Source organism: Coccinella septempunctata, chromosome 4, assembly GCF_907165205.1.
Source record: "Coccinella septempunctata chromosome 4, icCocSept1.1, whole genome shotgun sequence".
NCBI classification, from domain to species: Eukaryota; Metazoa; Arthropoda; class Insecta; order Coleoptera; family Coccinellidae; genus Coccinella; species Coccinella septempunctata.
Genome location: NC_058192.1, coordinates 31,338,278 through 31,354,027, shown reverse-complemented (window position 1 = coordinate 31,354,027; position 15,750 = coordinate 31,338,278). Strand labels below are relative to the sequence as shown.

Sequence of the window (15,750 nt, the reverse complement as noted above, 5' to 3'; positions counted from 1 at the left end):
CTCCATTAAACTGAGGTTTCGTTGATGATTGTTCGGTCCAGAATTGTTCAATAGCTTCCTTTGGTGGTAAATTTCCTTTTTTTTTAATCAGAAGATGTGAGTGACCGGAAGAGAGTTTCTTCCGACTTTTTGAATACTTCGAGTGTCGAGGCAGTGTGTGCTTTGAAAGCTTTCACAACCTTTCTTCCGCGATTCCAGTTCAAGTACTCCGTCAGTCGTCCAATGTCTCCTCTTAGCCTTTCTGTTTTGTGTGTGTTGACGTTTCTGCCATAGTGGCGCATGTAATTTGTATAGTTTTGGACCATCGTTGTTCGTTCAGCGAATTTTTGCCCCTACGGTTTTCGCTGTTGTTAGCGCTGCACAATAAAAAAATAGATGCAGATATTCCAATGAACTTCCGTTCTGTAGGTACTCAGATAGAACATCCTCATTCAAGATGTCGATTATGAGTAACTGTTTCTTGGATGTATTGAGCCGGGGAGGTGCTATTTGATGAAGAGGATCTGTTCCTTTCAGTTCGCCAAAGTATCTTCTCATGTCTGAGTCAACTTGTCGGCGGAGCTCTTCCCTATCGTCCTGTTGTTCAGTCTCACTTGCGTTGCAAGATCGACTTTCAGTATCAATTTCTTCTGGCTGTTGTTGCCCAGGCATGTGAATTTCATCAGAGGCGTTGGTGTTGCTCTCTTTTGCATTTTCATTCATGGGCGTTGTCCACTTCATGCGCTTTCTAACTAACCCCGCTTGGGTGAGCACTGGCTGAATTTCCTGCGCAGCACCTTCGGCGGTTCGAGTCGGTAAATGAATTATAATCGTTGGTTGTTGTTGTTGCTTTGGAGCTTAAGCTTCTTTTGCAGCAGGAGCCCGCTTCCTCAACATCCTGCCACTGACGTCCCGCATGTCATGTCTAGCGCCGTCTCCAGACATGCCCTGACGATCTCCAGACTTGTTTCCGAGGCTTCTCGTTATCACCATTTCCATGAATTTGTGCTGTCCTTTCCCGGTTTGGCTGAGGGGTAGACAAATGGGAGCAGAAAGTGCACCCCTATGAAAGATGTGAATGGGAGAGGTATGGGACTACGGACAGCAGGCGTGGCTGATTGCACCGTCTACGTCGTTTCGATGGCTACCTGGCAGGCCATCTACCAGATAGTTGCCAGGTAAGCCAGAAATTATTATTATTATAATCTCTGTCAACGGGTTGGTGGAGGCACACGGAGAACACGGAAAGGTTATATTTGGATCGATCGGTGATCGATTGCACAAAAACAGGTCCTATTGGGGACGATACGGATAGTGAGAAAGGACTTGCAAGGGATGTAGTTAGCAGGATCTGTCTTGGCATGGATAGTCACCAACCAGATCTGGCCGCCGCTGTAATCTTTTCGAGTAACCATTATAACTGTGAACCAAAGATCTCCACTGTGATCTGTCTAACGCTAGTTGTTCTCAGTTATGAATAACATTAACTGATTTCAGGTATTGATGCAGTATCATTAAATTGCTTGCACTCTGATCTCCGAGCTCCCTCTGTGAATACGCCATACAGAGCTATTTTGAGCAGTTTTGTGTTTTGTTGCATAATCAGAATGTGGCCGCTCCAACTGAATCGGGCCATCGTTAGTTGAGTCTCAACTGTTATATAACTCGCTTACAACCCTTTGACTCAACCACTAGGGACAGCACCCACTGTATCCACGATCCACACGAAGAGGAATCCTTGGAAATCTCATGACAGCTGTTTTTGTAGTCAATGAAGAAGTATACTGTGATATCGATGAACTCACAAATCGTCAATCTAAAATAATGATATCTACACTGGCCCTATCAAAACAACGGAAGCACGAATCAACCAGAAACTGGAAAATTTCCGCTGGAAATTCAATGAAATATTAGCCGTTATCGATGAGATGCACGCATGGTATAAAACTGTCGATGAAAATTATTTAAATTTGAAATCGATGAACCAATTCCAACTTGCAAGAGACTACCTTGAAGAAGAACGCGAAAAATAACAAAAGATATTTCTCAAGGGCACATATCTAATAGACTTCATAACACCGTCAGCATAAGGAAAAATCGCTAAAAATGTTGAAATGAAATTGCTGACCTGAAGATCATCAGAATGGAAAATAGAAATGCGATATGACAATGATAGCCTTTCAATTAACTGCTATTTATACAGGGTGTCCCAAAACTAGTGAATCAAACGTCACAGCACGATAGAGTAGATCAAATACTATCGAATGACACCAACATTAGTCTAGTGAAAATGTACGTTTCTTAAAAAACCTAACCTAAATTTGCCGATTTTCGAACTATTTTTTCAATCACAAGGCCAATTTGTGATTAAGGATAGCGTTTTTCTCCCATATGATCACCCCTATAGAGGCGGTTTATTCTGAGTAATAAAAATCATGTAGAAAAACGAATTGTTTTAATTTACATTTACTTAGGTTATCGATTAACTACTTAAAATAATTTCAATTGGGGGAGATGAAACAATAATCTTAGTTCAATATAATTTAAACTCTAAACCTTTCTCACAAACTGGCCCTGTGGTTGAGAAAAATAGTTCGAAAATCGGCAACTTTAGATATTTTAATAATAATAATAATAATAATTTATAGCCAGACATACTTCTTTTGGACAAAGAGCTGAAGGAATTGTTCGTCGTGGAATTCTCATCCCCTGCAGAAAACAACATGGTGATGAAGGAAGAGCAGAAAAGGCAAAAATACAAAGATCTTGTTTTCGAGCTTGGAACTATGTACCCGGGTCATAAAGTCAGGATGGTTGTACTGATCATAGGATGTCTCGGAGGAATGAGAGCCAACTACGTGGAAGAATTGAAGATTATTCCGGCCTGCAGATCTTGGGCCGAGATATTAGCGCACAGAATGCAGAAGGCGGTGTTGCTTGGGTCACTGCATATCATCAGATCCCATGAACTCCCATAAAGGGTTTTCCCCTCACACGAAGAACAAAAAAAAAAAAAAACAAATTTTTTGATCCCCTCTGACAAGTTCATACTTGTATGGGACAGGTCAAACAAAATGAGAAAATAGACAATAAAAATCAACAATTTGTCAATACATCGCATAGATAATCATCTACTGAGTAATAACATTTTTTTAACAATAATGTTTTAACAGCTTTCTTGAAAGAATTACAATTCAGAGACTGAATGACACGCGGCAAATGGTTGTACAGTTTGATACACTGATACATAGGAGACTTCTCAAACTTGGTTGTTTTGTGTTTGGGGATGTTTAAAGTTCTCTCAGTTCTTGTGTTGTAGTTATGAAAACTGGACAGCTTTGCCACGCCCCCTTCATTCTCTTTCACATATATAAGACATCTCAATATGTAAATAGAGGACAATGTAAGAATGCTATTTTCCACAAAAACAGGTCTACATGTGGAAAGCGGAGGTATACCAAATATCATGCGTAAAATTCGTTTTTGCAAAATAAAAGCTCTACCAGCATCCGAAGAGTTTCCCCAGAGTAGAATATTATAGTTCAAATGACTAAAAACCAAGCTGTAATAGATGTTAATTAGGGAATCTAAGGGAACAGATTTTCTTATCCTATTTATGGCATAATATGAGCTGTTCAATTTCCTGCACAACATGTCGACGTGTGTACACCACCGCAAACCACTATCCAGACTGATGCCAAGAAACTTGGTACTTTCCTTAGAGCGGACGGCAATATCTAGGTAACGAATGACGAATTCACGATCATCATGCCTAATTGAAAAATGTACACACTCGGTTTTTTCAACATTGATAATTAAGTTGTTTTTGTGACACCATTCCACAAAGCACCCCAATAGTGTCTCACATAACGTTCGTAGCTCATCCAACGATGGAGCCGCAACCGCTACCGAGGCATCATCAGCGAATAAACCCAATAAAAAACCCTTCATAATATTCGTCAGATTTCGAACGGTTAACAAACTAACGAGCATCCTACGTAAGTTAACAGGAAGATCGTTAATGAAAATCAGAAATAGAAGGGGTCCAAGAACGGATCCTTGTGGTACACCCAGATTTGATTCGTGCTCGGTTGATACAGAATCTTGAACTCTTACACACATGACTCTACCTTCCAGATAGCTGCGGAGCCATTCCAAAAATACGCCCCGAAACCCCAGATCGTAGCATTTGTCAAGTATGAACTGAAAGGACAAACTGTCGAATGCCCTAGACAGATCAAAAAACATACCCGCAACACACAAACCATTATCAAGACATTCGTATACAAAATTAACAAAAGTAACAGCGGCCGTTTGTGTTGAGCGACCAGGTCTAAACCCATGCTGGGCAGTATCAAGTATATCATACTTGTCGAGGAAATCCATCATCCTATTAAACACAATCCTTTCAAACACTTTAGCAAATACACTCAAAATTGAAATTGGTCTATAATTTGCAATATTTTGAATATCATTTTTTTTATATATAGGTATAACTAGAGATCTCTTGAGGAGAGGAGGAAAAACGCCTGAACTAATAGATATAGTGATACAATGTGCAAGATGGTGGCATATGTTTGTACTTATTAATTTCAAAATTCTAGCGGAAATTGAATCAGATCCTGCACACTTATTATTTTTCAAGGATCTTATGATGTCAGCTACCTCACAATCTAACACTGGGTGAAAGAAAAAAGTCGAGCTTTCTATACTTGAGGTGGTGCAAGATAGAGATAAGGAATTACCATAGTAGCAGCTTAGACTAGCTTCGGTGATTGAATCAGCAAAAATCTCCGCTAATTCGCTGTCTTTGGTATGCAGAAAACCATCAACAACAAGTTGAATAGATACATTTCTCTCCTTAGCTCGACCAGTCAGAGCATTCACTATGGACCACACTGTTTTGTTCTTGTTGTCTGATGTATTGATTTGCTCATATGATATCTGAGTTTTGCAGTTTTTATCATTGAATTGTAGGACATTTTAGCAGTTTTATACAACTAATAGCTATTTTGACATTTCAGATTCATGTGTAACCAGTGGAGATTCATGAGTTCCCGTTTTGCAAGGGTTATTTCTGGAGTAATCCACCTCTTTATTTGACTACTATTACTAGAAAATCTTTTCACTGGGCAGCAAGATTCGAATGTGCTGACAATCGTCTGAATGAGAACTTCAAAACATTTCTCGGCATCAACAGTCTCATAAAGAGCCTGAAATCCACAATTTGAAATATTCGAAACAAAACTACTGATATTGTACTGACTCAAGTTTCTGACCAACTTTGATACAGATTGAGGCATTGTTTCGAGTTCAGTGGTGAAGTCCAACAGAATTGTCCTGTGGTCGCCAATAAAGGCATCAAAAACTTCCACCTTGCACTCAGACTGTTCAGCATAATAAAATTCTGATTAATTTTGGAAACGGTACTTTTTCGTTGAACTAATGTTGGTGTCATTCGAAAATATTTGGTCTACTCTATCGTGGTATGACGTTTGATTCACTAGTTTTGGGACAACCTGTATGTGATACAAAGAAGATATTACGATTTGATAAAAGTTACCCTGATACCAGAAGGAAAATCAAACAAAACAAATAAACGTTCATTATCAAGTGATCCGCATTATCAATTTCAATCCTCGAGTCCCTAAGTTTTCACCAACCCAGAACTGTTAGCACTTGAGGTCAAATTGAGATACAGAAGCAACATAAGGTGAGACTTTTGGATAATGATAAGGTTATAAAAAGGCATGTCATAATTGACTATCTGATGATTTTTTTGAAGAGAAGGAAGACAATAAATTAGAATCAAGAAGATCAGAAAGAATAACGGGACATTGTGAACAGTAGGTTCATAACAATTTGATAAGAATAGTTGAGAATTCGATTAGTGGGTATCAGTTAAAAGACTAGAGAAGGCGATATTAGATTCGTTGCCTGCCCTCTTGCAGGAGGTTGCATGTAACTGTCGCGAAACTATTATCCCTCTGAGAAAACCGTTTCCTCATCGCTTTTTTGGATTTCAGGATCGATCTCTTACGTTTTAGATGTCATGTTGAATGTTCAAAGAAGCAAATAATAGAAAACGGTAAAGAACGCTTAATTTATACCCATACTTGTTATTAATGAGTCACCGGATTACATTATAGCTTCAATTGTTATTCTTTTCGCTGACGATACTTCAGTTGCAATTAAAGCATATAGTCTATCAGAACTTAAAACCCCCTGTGAAAATGTATTTCGAGGTTTTATTGATTGGTGTCAAAAATTCACCTGTTGTTAACTTAAAAAAGCAGAGATAATCAAAGTTCAACTTCGTGAACAACACACCGAATCTTTTGCTGTTTAACAAAGTGACCATTTGCAGTCAGCCGAATGTGTAAAGTTTCCGGGTTTGTTTTTAGACCCTAATTTAAAATGTTAAAATCATGTGGACCATGTTTGCAAAAAAATCAATACTTCATATTATGCAATATTGCATCCCAAGAGTGCACTTCCATCTGGAAGTGAATCTAATATGGTATGGTCTACAGATATTTGAGCTATAATGTTGTGTTATAGGGCGACTCAGCAACGAGCATTCGTGCATTTAGAGCCCAGAAGAGAATAGTACGAGATCCCGCTGCAGAATTAATACGTTCATTACGTACAGAGACAAACACACATTTTTACATACATACGTTTATGGATAGGAGAATACACTGATAACACCGCAGCCTGTCAATAGTGGCCGCAAGTAATTTCAATTAAATTAATGTTAATCAATATTCCAAGAGAAATTTCGTTCACTCCGTTTTGAAATGAAATATCATCCACATCATAGCAATGCATGTAAAAAATACTAAAATCCATAGCTGCCGTTGCACACTCGGCCGCAACTACCTCGCAGCCAGGTGTAAGCAGGTAACATGTATATGGTGGCGACAATTGGAAATTTAGCAAGAATATGGCGGCTTAGGAGCACAGATTTCAATGCTATGATCTCTGATTCGGAATGCGGATTGGCTCACGTCACGTCACGTGACCAAATTCGCCATATTCTTGCTAAAACGATGAAAAACGACACCACAATTGTCGCCACTGTCTCGTTAGAGTCACTGTACTTGTTAGATGAGAATGGTGGATGCCAGCCGTGTGAGTATTCAAGCCATTGCGCATGCGTCGATAGATATGATTCTTAGCCGGCGGCTCAAACAATAGTGGGAACGACTTAACATTTACAAATATTATAATAACGTAATGAATATTATGAAAAAAACTTGAAGTATTAAGAGATTTATTTTATAATAAAAAATAATTTATTCATCAAGTACAAATGTAATTAAATCTGAAGAAGTTTTTTCGTGTTTCTTCAAACTCAGTCTCTTGAATCAAGTTATATTTTATATCAGTGTATTACATTTTCTAGTCCAAGTCCGATTCCTGGTTGCTTTCACAATCGCAGTTGTCACTATCGTCGTCGCAATCAGAGTTTTTTCATCATCTGAAAATGTGTTAGCTCAATTACATAATACATTTTCTACTTGTATCGGAGTTGAACTTCCCAGAAAACATGTTGGTTTCAGGGCACCATCCAGAAGAAGCCAACCATTTATTCTCCGCACTAAACTTTAAACAGTGGTACATAGTAGCATTGAGCAATATCGAATTGACGAAAATCGCCCGTAGCACCTTTTGTTTTAATGACTTCCAAAACGATAAAATGTGGGTTGAAACAGCCCGGAACCCGGAAACATTAAAAAAATCAAAGGCCTTTGCGCCCGAACTCTCAATATTCGTATAGCGCCCGACGAAGGGTTAATACATAAATAATATCAACAGCGTTGTGTACAACGAGCTCCAACACGTGGATATAATATAAGAATAATTCAGATGCACTGTTGAGAACCCTAAGATTCCTCTCAAACCACGGGTTTTTACCGGAAAACAAACGAATGAGAAATTATTCATCGGGTTCTATACGTACGGTGGGCACATCAAGCTCTCGAATCTTGTGGCGATAAGCGCCGCCGAAAGTGCAATCTGGTTGTTTTCCAGTGCGAAACTAAACCGGAACATGTGTGAAAGATCACTAAGGCCCGGTACTTTCACGTGCGAATAAATAAATTTATTCGCATTTATTAAGTCTTATTCGTAAGATTAGTAAAAATGCAGTCTTTTCACTTTCAGATAGTGTTATTCATCGAATAAATCTGTCATTGAAACTTAATTAGAAGAGTTTATTTGTCATAGATCGAAAGTCGGTACGTCATTATTCGTTGAATAAAATTTATTCGCACGTGAAAGTACCGGGCCTTAATATCAGAAGATATAATTCGGAACATTGGGTAAGAACCCGATGGTGCGAAATGAGTCTAACAATCTCTTACTTTATTTCGGATATCTCGCTATTTTAACAGATGGCAGACCTAAATTGCGGCTATTTTTTCATAGGCAGCCATACATCATCCTATTCGAAGAAAAAATAGCTTTAATTTGATATCAAAAACATCCGTGTACGTCATGAACGTAGAAATACGTCGAAATGTTATCTGCTTGCACCTGGCTGGGAGGTAGTTGCGGCTGAGTGTGCAACGGCAGCTATGGATTTTAGTATTCTTTACATGCACTGTTATGATGTGGATGATATTTTATTTCAAAACGGAGTGAACGAAGTTTCTCTTGGAATATTGATTAGCATTAATTTAATTAAAATTACTTGCGGCCACTTTTGACAGGCTGCGGTGTTATCAGTGTATTCTCCTATCCATAAACGTATGTGAAAATGTGTGTTTGTCTCTGTACGTAATGAACGTAGTAATTCTGCAGTGGGATCTTAGACTAGAACAATCCTACTCATTTTTGATTCAAGACCACAGAATTTTATACAGACCAGTTTTCAGAGAGCATATAATATTTTGCCCTGTATATACATCTTGCCCCTTGGGGGAACCTGTAACCCCTAGAGGGCGCGTCCCCAAGGTGGCAGATAGGGGGAAGCCCTAACCGGTTAAACCGGCGGGTAAGTGGGAAATAAAATACCACTCGCGGACCAACAGGTGGGGTAGATGCAACTCCTCAGCTGTAGAGAAAGCAATCCATCTAAGAGAAGGTACTCTAAAAATAAACCCTGGTCCTCCAGGTTGGGGGTTGAGGCATCGGGTTGACTCCCCGTTACTCGGAAAACAAACTATTGTTAAAAAGCCTACACAAAGACAAGCCGGACGGATTAACTTACGACGACATAAGCTACGGAAATGGATTCGAAATTGGGGAACATGGAATGTACAAGGACTATCAACAAAACTAAATGAGGTTATGTTTGAGGCGGAGAAGTTGGGTATGGATTTAGTTGTTCTGACCGAGACGAAGAAGAAGGGCGTAGGATCGGAAAATCTGGGATCATATGACCTTTTCTATAGTGGTGTCCCTAAGGAGAAAAGAGCCCAACAAGGGCTAGCGGTGTTAATTAAAAAGAAGCTGAGAAAATGTATCACCTCTTGGGAAGCCATTAGCGAGCGATTGATCAAGATGAACATCACACTGAATAATCAAAAGATCACACTTATAGCAGTATATGCCTTGAATGAAGATGCCCCAGTACAGATGAAAGAAGATTTTTTTCGAACAAATGAACTATGTTGGAAGTTGGAAATACCAGGCACATCATTATACTCGGAGACCTCAACAGTCGGACAGGAAAAAGACAGAATGGTGATATAGTCGGCCCTTACGGAGAAGACGTGACGAATGATAACGGGACCAGACTGATCACTCTCAGCGACCAAAATAAGCTTAAAATTACCAACGGGTTCTTTAAGCATAAGGACATACATAAATATATATGGGAACAAAAAACAAGAAGCCTCAGATCAATAATAGACTATGCAATCATAAGACAAAAATCCAGCTTAGATATTCAAGACGTGAGAGTGTATAGAAGCGCAACCTGTGGAAGCGACCATCATCTGTTGAGAGTGAAAATTGGAATTAGAAGACAACATGGCAAAAAACATCAGGATGAAAGTATTAAAACAGCAGAAGAAAAAAGATATAATTTGATGAGTCTGGAACAGGAGAGTGTGAAGATACTTTATAAACAGAGACTTCATGATGTAACGTTTATTGTTTTTATAAATTTTATTCATATATTTTTCGTTCCATAAAATGTTTGAGTCGACAATGGAATTGTGAAGCACCCTTTCTCATTTTGATTTTCGGCTGACTCGTATTCTTGTTCAATTCTTCTCGGTCCAATATTGAATATATTTCCATTTTCCGCCCCTCAAGTATAGGCAGTCAACAAAACTTCTCTTATCCGTTTTCACTAAACAAAAAAAACTTGTGAATTTAATTATTAGTATTTATCGAGTATAGCAGATATCAACTGTTTCCGATTAAGATTTTCTCTTCGACCTGTTGTGTTGGATAATTTGGAAAATTGTTGAATCAATTGGATTTTGCTGATTTTATTTTATATTGTTTTGGAAATCAAGTAAAATCTCCGTCTTGTACGGGATAAATCGACATACTTCGATAGAAAACTCTAGAAAAGCCGCCTTCCATCTTAGGTAACGAATAATTCATTATTCTTCATTTGCCTTCATTAGAGTTTATTGCAGGCTTCTTTTGATAAGCATACAATTTGGCGTGTTGGTTTGTGCAAACTGTTTCCTGAGACCTATAGGCACCCCCATACGAGGTGTTGGAACAACTTTTCTGGCTGGAAGCGGGAAGAAGTCAATCTTCATAATCATCTACGGGATCTCTTTCTCTGGATGAGTAGCATCTTTCACTTTCCTTATATAATTTCACAATCTGAACTATTTTTGTTGGACATTTTAGTTAAAATAATAATATTGGACCATATATCTATTGATTCGGAAATCTGAATATTCATATATTATAGTTATTTATCTTCTCTTGACATATGTAATTATAATACACCTTTCTATAATTTTGAATACTTTTTGAAGATATTTTGATCACTGTGAAGATATTTGTACATGAACGCCGGCATTCATATATTCCATCCATTCACTTGTGGTGCACCTAATTAAAACTCATTCATAGATATATCTGAATTCAACTTCAAAATCATAACACTTTTCTCTTCAAAATCTTTCATTAAATTTGGTAGTTTTGGGAACTATAATAGAAAAGTAGGGACTGTTAATTGTATATTAAATATTTTTATTAAAACTATCTGGCGCCCCCCCTATTTTTGTTTGAGTTGATTATTTCAGAACATCGTGAAAAACTAAAGAAATCCACCCCTTCTTCACTAGAGCTAAGCCGCGAGCACCAGATTCTCATTTTGTGTTACGATTTGAATTCATTTCTCTTGAGCAGAAAAAAAAAACGTAACATAAATAATTGGCGCCCAACGTATGAGGCCCCCCCTTTCTCTCTTGTTCTGAATGTATGGTCCAAAATTTCATTTGATAATTGTTTTTGATTTTCATTTCATAAGAATTTGCAACTGATTCAAAATTGCCTTCAATTTTGCTTGAACATTTGATCATTCCATCCTGTGATTTATTTACTTCGCCCTTAACATTTCTCATTGTTAGCATTTGTTTGAATTTCTTATCGCTTCCGTTGAGAACGAGTTTTTTTGTACTCGTGATAATTTTATATTCGGTGAACTCTTGGTTTGCATACACTACACGCCAATAAGATAGGTTCCAATTCTTCGGAATATTTTGGATTTTTTCTCTACAGGTCCTTTTTTTCGGTTTATTGATTAATTTGTTGGGTTTACCTGGACTGTAAGAAATTTGGCCCAATTGTTTGGAGGAATATTTCCTTTTTTTTTTCATTAGAATTGCATAGTTATTCGTTATGGATTCACAGTGGGAGTGTAACAGGCTTTCGAAAGATGAATTGGAGTATGAGCTGAAAATAAGAGGTTTCGAAGATGTTGGTACGGTGGATAAAATGCGAAGTTGTCTTAGGAATGTTTTGAAGTTGGAACGGTCAGGTCAGTCGTTAACTTATCCTGCTTATAGTTTGAATTGTAGCGAAGAGTTTATTATTGTAGGGGATAAAATAAAAGAAATAGTTTCTTTAATTGAAAATTTCGAAGGTGATGATAGGAGTAATTCATATAAGAAAGTTTCATCAAAAGTAGCTCACGTTGTTAAAAGAATAGATAGAACCAATCCAACCGAGTCTGATGAAATTAAACTTAGAAGTAAGCTCCTTTCACAAGCATTAGCATTGATGCCTAAGTTGAAATGTCGTATCAGAGATCTTAAACTTCAGCATGCAAGCATGATAGATCCAAGTATTTTCAAGATTAACTTGGAAGATGATGAATCTTCTGAAGAAGAACTTGAGGATGTTGATGTCCATAATTCTACTCCTAAGGATAAAACGTCAAGACAAAATGATTTCGGTGTTTCTCATTCAAAATCAATACCTGTTACTAAATGGAACCTCCAGTTCTCCGGAGACAGTAAAGATATTTCGGTTTTAGCTTTTCTTGAACGCGTAGACGAGTTGTCGGTTTCTAGGCACGTGGGTAAACAAGAACTTTTTGAGTCGGCTTCTGATCTTTTTCGTGGCTCAGCATTAACCTGGTTCAGAGCAAATAAAAAGAAATTTAATAGTTGGAATGACGTTAGTATTGCTTTGATGAAACAGTTCCTTCCACACGACTACGACGATCGGTTATTTGAAGAGATAAAGAAACGCACACAGGGAGAAAATGAAAATATCGGCATTTATGTAGCTTGTATGACAACTCTATTTTCACGTTTGTCTTATAAAGTTCCAGAATCTGTTCAACTCCGATTGATTTTGAAGAATATACTTCCTTTCTTTCAACTTCATCTTGGATTGATTGAGGTGGATTCTTTAGACCATCTCATTGAGCTTTGTTCAAAGTTGGAAATGAAAAAGCATTCTGTTGAAAATTTCTCTAAACCGGTACGTCGGAGATCTGACCTTGAACCAGATTTGGCATATGTTGGGGCATCATCGTCGTCTAGTCATACAGGCTTACAAGTTTCATCGGTGACATGCTGGAATTGCAAGAAGCTCGGTCATACTTCTCGTGCTTGTAAAGCTCCCAAAAGTAAACATTGTTATAAATGCGGCTGTCCTGGGGTTACTGTTCGTGACTGCAAAAATTGTTCGCGTATTTCTACGATTTCGGAAAACAATTAAGGGGCTCTCCCGAGGGTAGACGGTTGAACCCCACCGACAATTTTGCTTCTACCAAAGGACATAATGACTTCAATCAGAACGCTTGTAGCTCTCCTATAAGTTCAGAACAAAAAGTACTTCTAGATTTTATAATTTCGCACTCAGGTCATGATGAGAGACCTTATCTTAAAGTTAAAATCTTTGGTAGGGGATTTCTTGGTTTGTTAGATTCAGGTGCTACAAGGACGATTATGGGGAAAGATAGTTGGGATCTACTGAAACCACTTGGAATATCTCTGAATGTGCAGGACGCACCTGATTGTAGTGTGGCAAACGGGAATGTTTGTAAAAGTTTGGGGTCTGTTTGTGTTCCCATGGAACTTATGGGTAAAATCAAACTTGTGAACGTTCTGATCGTTCCCTCGCTCAAGCATTCACTGATACTGGGATTGGATTTCTGGAAGACTATGGAAATTGTGCCAAACTTGAATCGGGATTGTTGGGAGTTTTCCTGTGATGAAATAAACGCACAGGAAAAGGCACAAAATCAGCTTTTGGATAGCTATGATTTAACGGATGAGCAGCGTGATACTTTGAATAAATTCATAGAAGAAAAATTTGAATTGCAAGGTGATCGTTTGGGATGCACGCATCTCACAGAATTTGAGATACAAACTGATTCTCCGCCTATAAAACGAAGGTATTATCCGGTATCACATGTAGTTCAGCAACATATTGATTCTGAACTTCAGAAAATGTTGGATTTGGGTATCATTGAGGAATCTCGTAGTCCTTGGGCTTCACCAATATTGTTAGTCCGAAAAAAAGAAGGTGGATATCGATTTTGCGTGGATTATCGTAAATTGAATAAAGTTACTAAACCAGATGCCTACCCTCTACATTATGTTTCTGTGATTTTGGACAACCTCAAGGGAGCTAAGTATCTTTCATCTATCGATATAAAGTCGGCTTACTGGCAAATTCCTATGAAGGAATCTTCCAAGGAATATACAGCCTTCACTATTCCCAACAGAGGATTGTACCATTTCAAACGCCTTCCGTTTGGGTTGAAGAATGCTCCTGCCGCTTGGCAGAGATTTATAGATAAGGTAATTGGTCCTGATTTGGAACCATATGCATTTGTATATCTCGATGATATAATTATAATCTCCGATACTTTTGAAAAGCATATGGAAATCCTCGAAAAGATATTTTCAAGATTGTTCGAGGCTGGGCTAACGGTGAATAAAGAAAAATGTAAGTTCTGTAGGTCAGAACTTCGATATTTGGGATATGTTGTGGACAAGTTCGGTCTCAGGGTTGATCCTGAAAAGGTAGAAGCTATTTTAAAGATTCCTCGGCCTTCAGGTGTTAAGAATGTTCGATCATTCATAGGCATGGCTTCCTGGTATAGGAGGTTCATTCCGGACTTTTCTGCCCTCATAAATCCTCTCTGTCAGCTTCTACGCAAAAATTCCAAATGGAATTGGACTTCAGAATGTGAAGCCTCCTTTAATTCAGTCAAGGAACATCTTATTAGCGCTCCGTTATTGCAATGTCCTGATTTTAATTTGCCTTTTATTGTGCAGACCGATGCAAGCAACTACGGTCTCGGTGCTGTTCTCTCCCAGGAATCGGATCAAGGGGAAAGAGTCATTTGTTACCTTAGCAGGTCACTAAATAAGCAGGAACGTGCTTATTCCACAACGGAAAAAGAACTCTTATGTGTGGTGTGGGCATTGGAAAAGCTCAGACCTTACTTAGAAGGTACGTCATTTACGGTTATAACCGACCATCATTCATTGATTTGGTTACATAACTTAAAAGAACCGAATGGAAGACTATGCAGATGGGCTGTCCGCTTGCAGCAGTTTGATTTTAAGATAGTTCATCGTAAGGGTAAGGAACATGTAGTTCCAGACCTCCTTTCTCGTTCTGTTCCAGTGGTAGATAGTATTGCTCCTGTTGAGAATGATTTCGGTTTTAATGTCAATTCAGTAAAAGATAAGTGGTATTTATCCATGCGAAATAAAGTTCTCGATAGTCCTTTACATTACCCACAGTGGAGAGTAGAAAATAATAAATTATTCAAGTATGTTATGCGTGACTTTTCTGCTTTGTCTGGTGAGGAGTACAATTGGAAACTTGTTATTCCTAAGGAAAATCGTTCTTTTCTCATTCATGCCATTCATTCCACTCCGACAAGTGGCCATCCAGGTGTTTTCAAAACATATAAGAAAATTTGCGAAAGGTACTTCTGGCCTAAAATGCGTTCTGACGTAAGTAAGTACGTGAAGAAATGTACAGTATGTATAGGGCATAAATCAGTTCAAAAAGCTCCCGCAGGCTTATTGGGTAGTCGACCAGTTGTAATAAGACCCTTCCAGATGCTCAGTATTGATTTAATGGGACCTCTTCCGCGGTCTACGAAAGGGTACAGTTTCATATTTGTCATCTCTGATTATTTCTCTAAGTTGGTCTTGACCTTTCCCTTAAGATCAGCAAACGCATTGAAGATCTGTGAACATTTGGAAAACGATGTGTTCCTCTTATTTGGTGTACCGAAGTATCTGATAGCAGATAATGGCACTCAATTCAAAGGTAAACATTTTACCGACCTTTGCAATAAATATAAGGTAA

The 15,750-nt window shown here is 38.2% G+C and overlaps 1 protein-coding gene and 1 long non-coding RNA gene across 2 annotated transcripts in view; one reads left to right on the top strand and one right to left on the bottom strand.

The window, feature by feature from the left end:
* LOC123311362 overlaps positions 1-15,750 on the bottom strand; it is a 1,278,848-nt gene that overhangs the window by 995,774 nt on the left and 267,324 nt on the right. The window lies entirely within an intron of this gene.
* On the top strand, positions 10,309-11,177 carry LOC123311378. The gene is made up of 2 exons (XR_006537477.1): positions 10,309-10,529; positions 10,581-11,177. It is a non-coding gene; the product is annotated as an uncharacterized LOC123311378 (long non-coding RNA).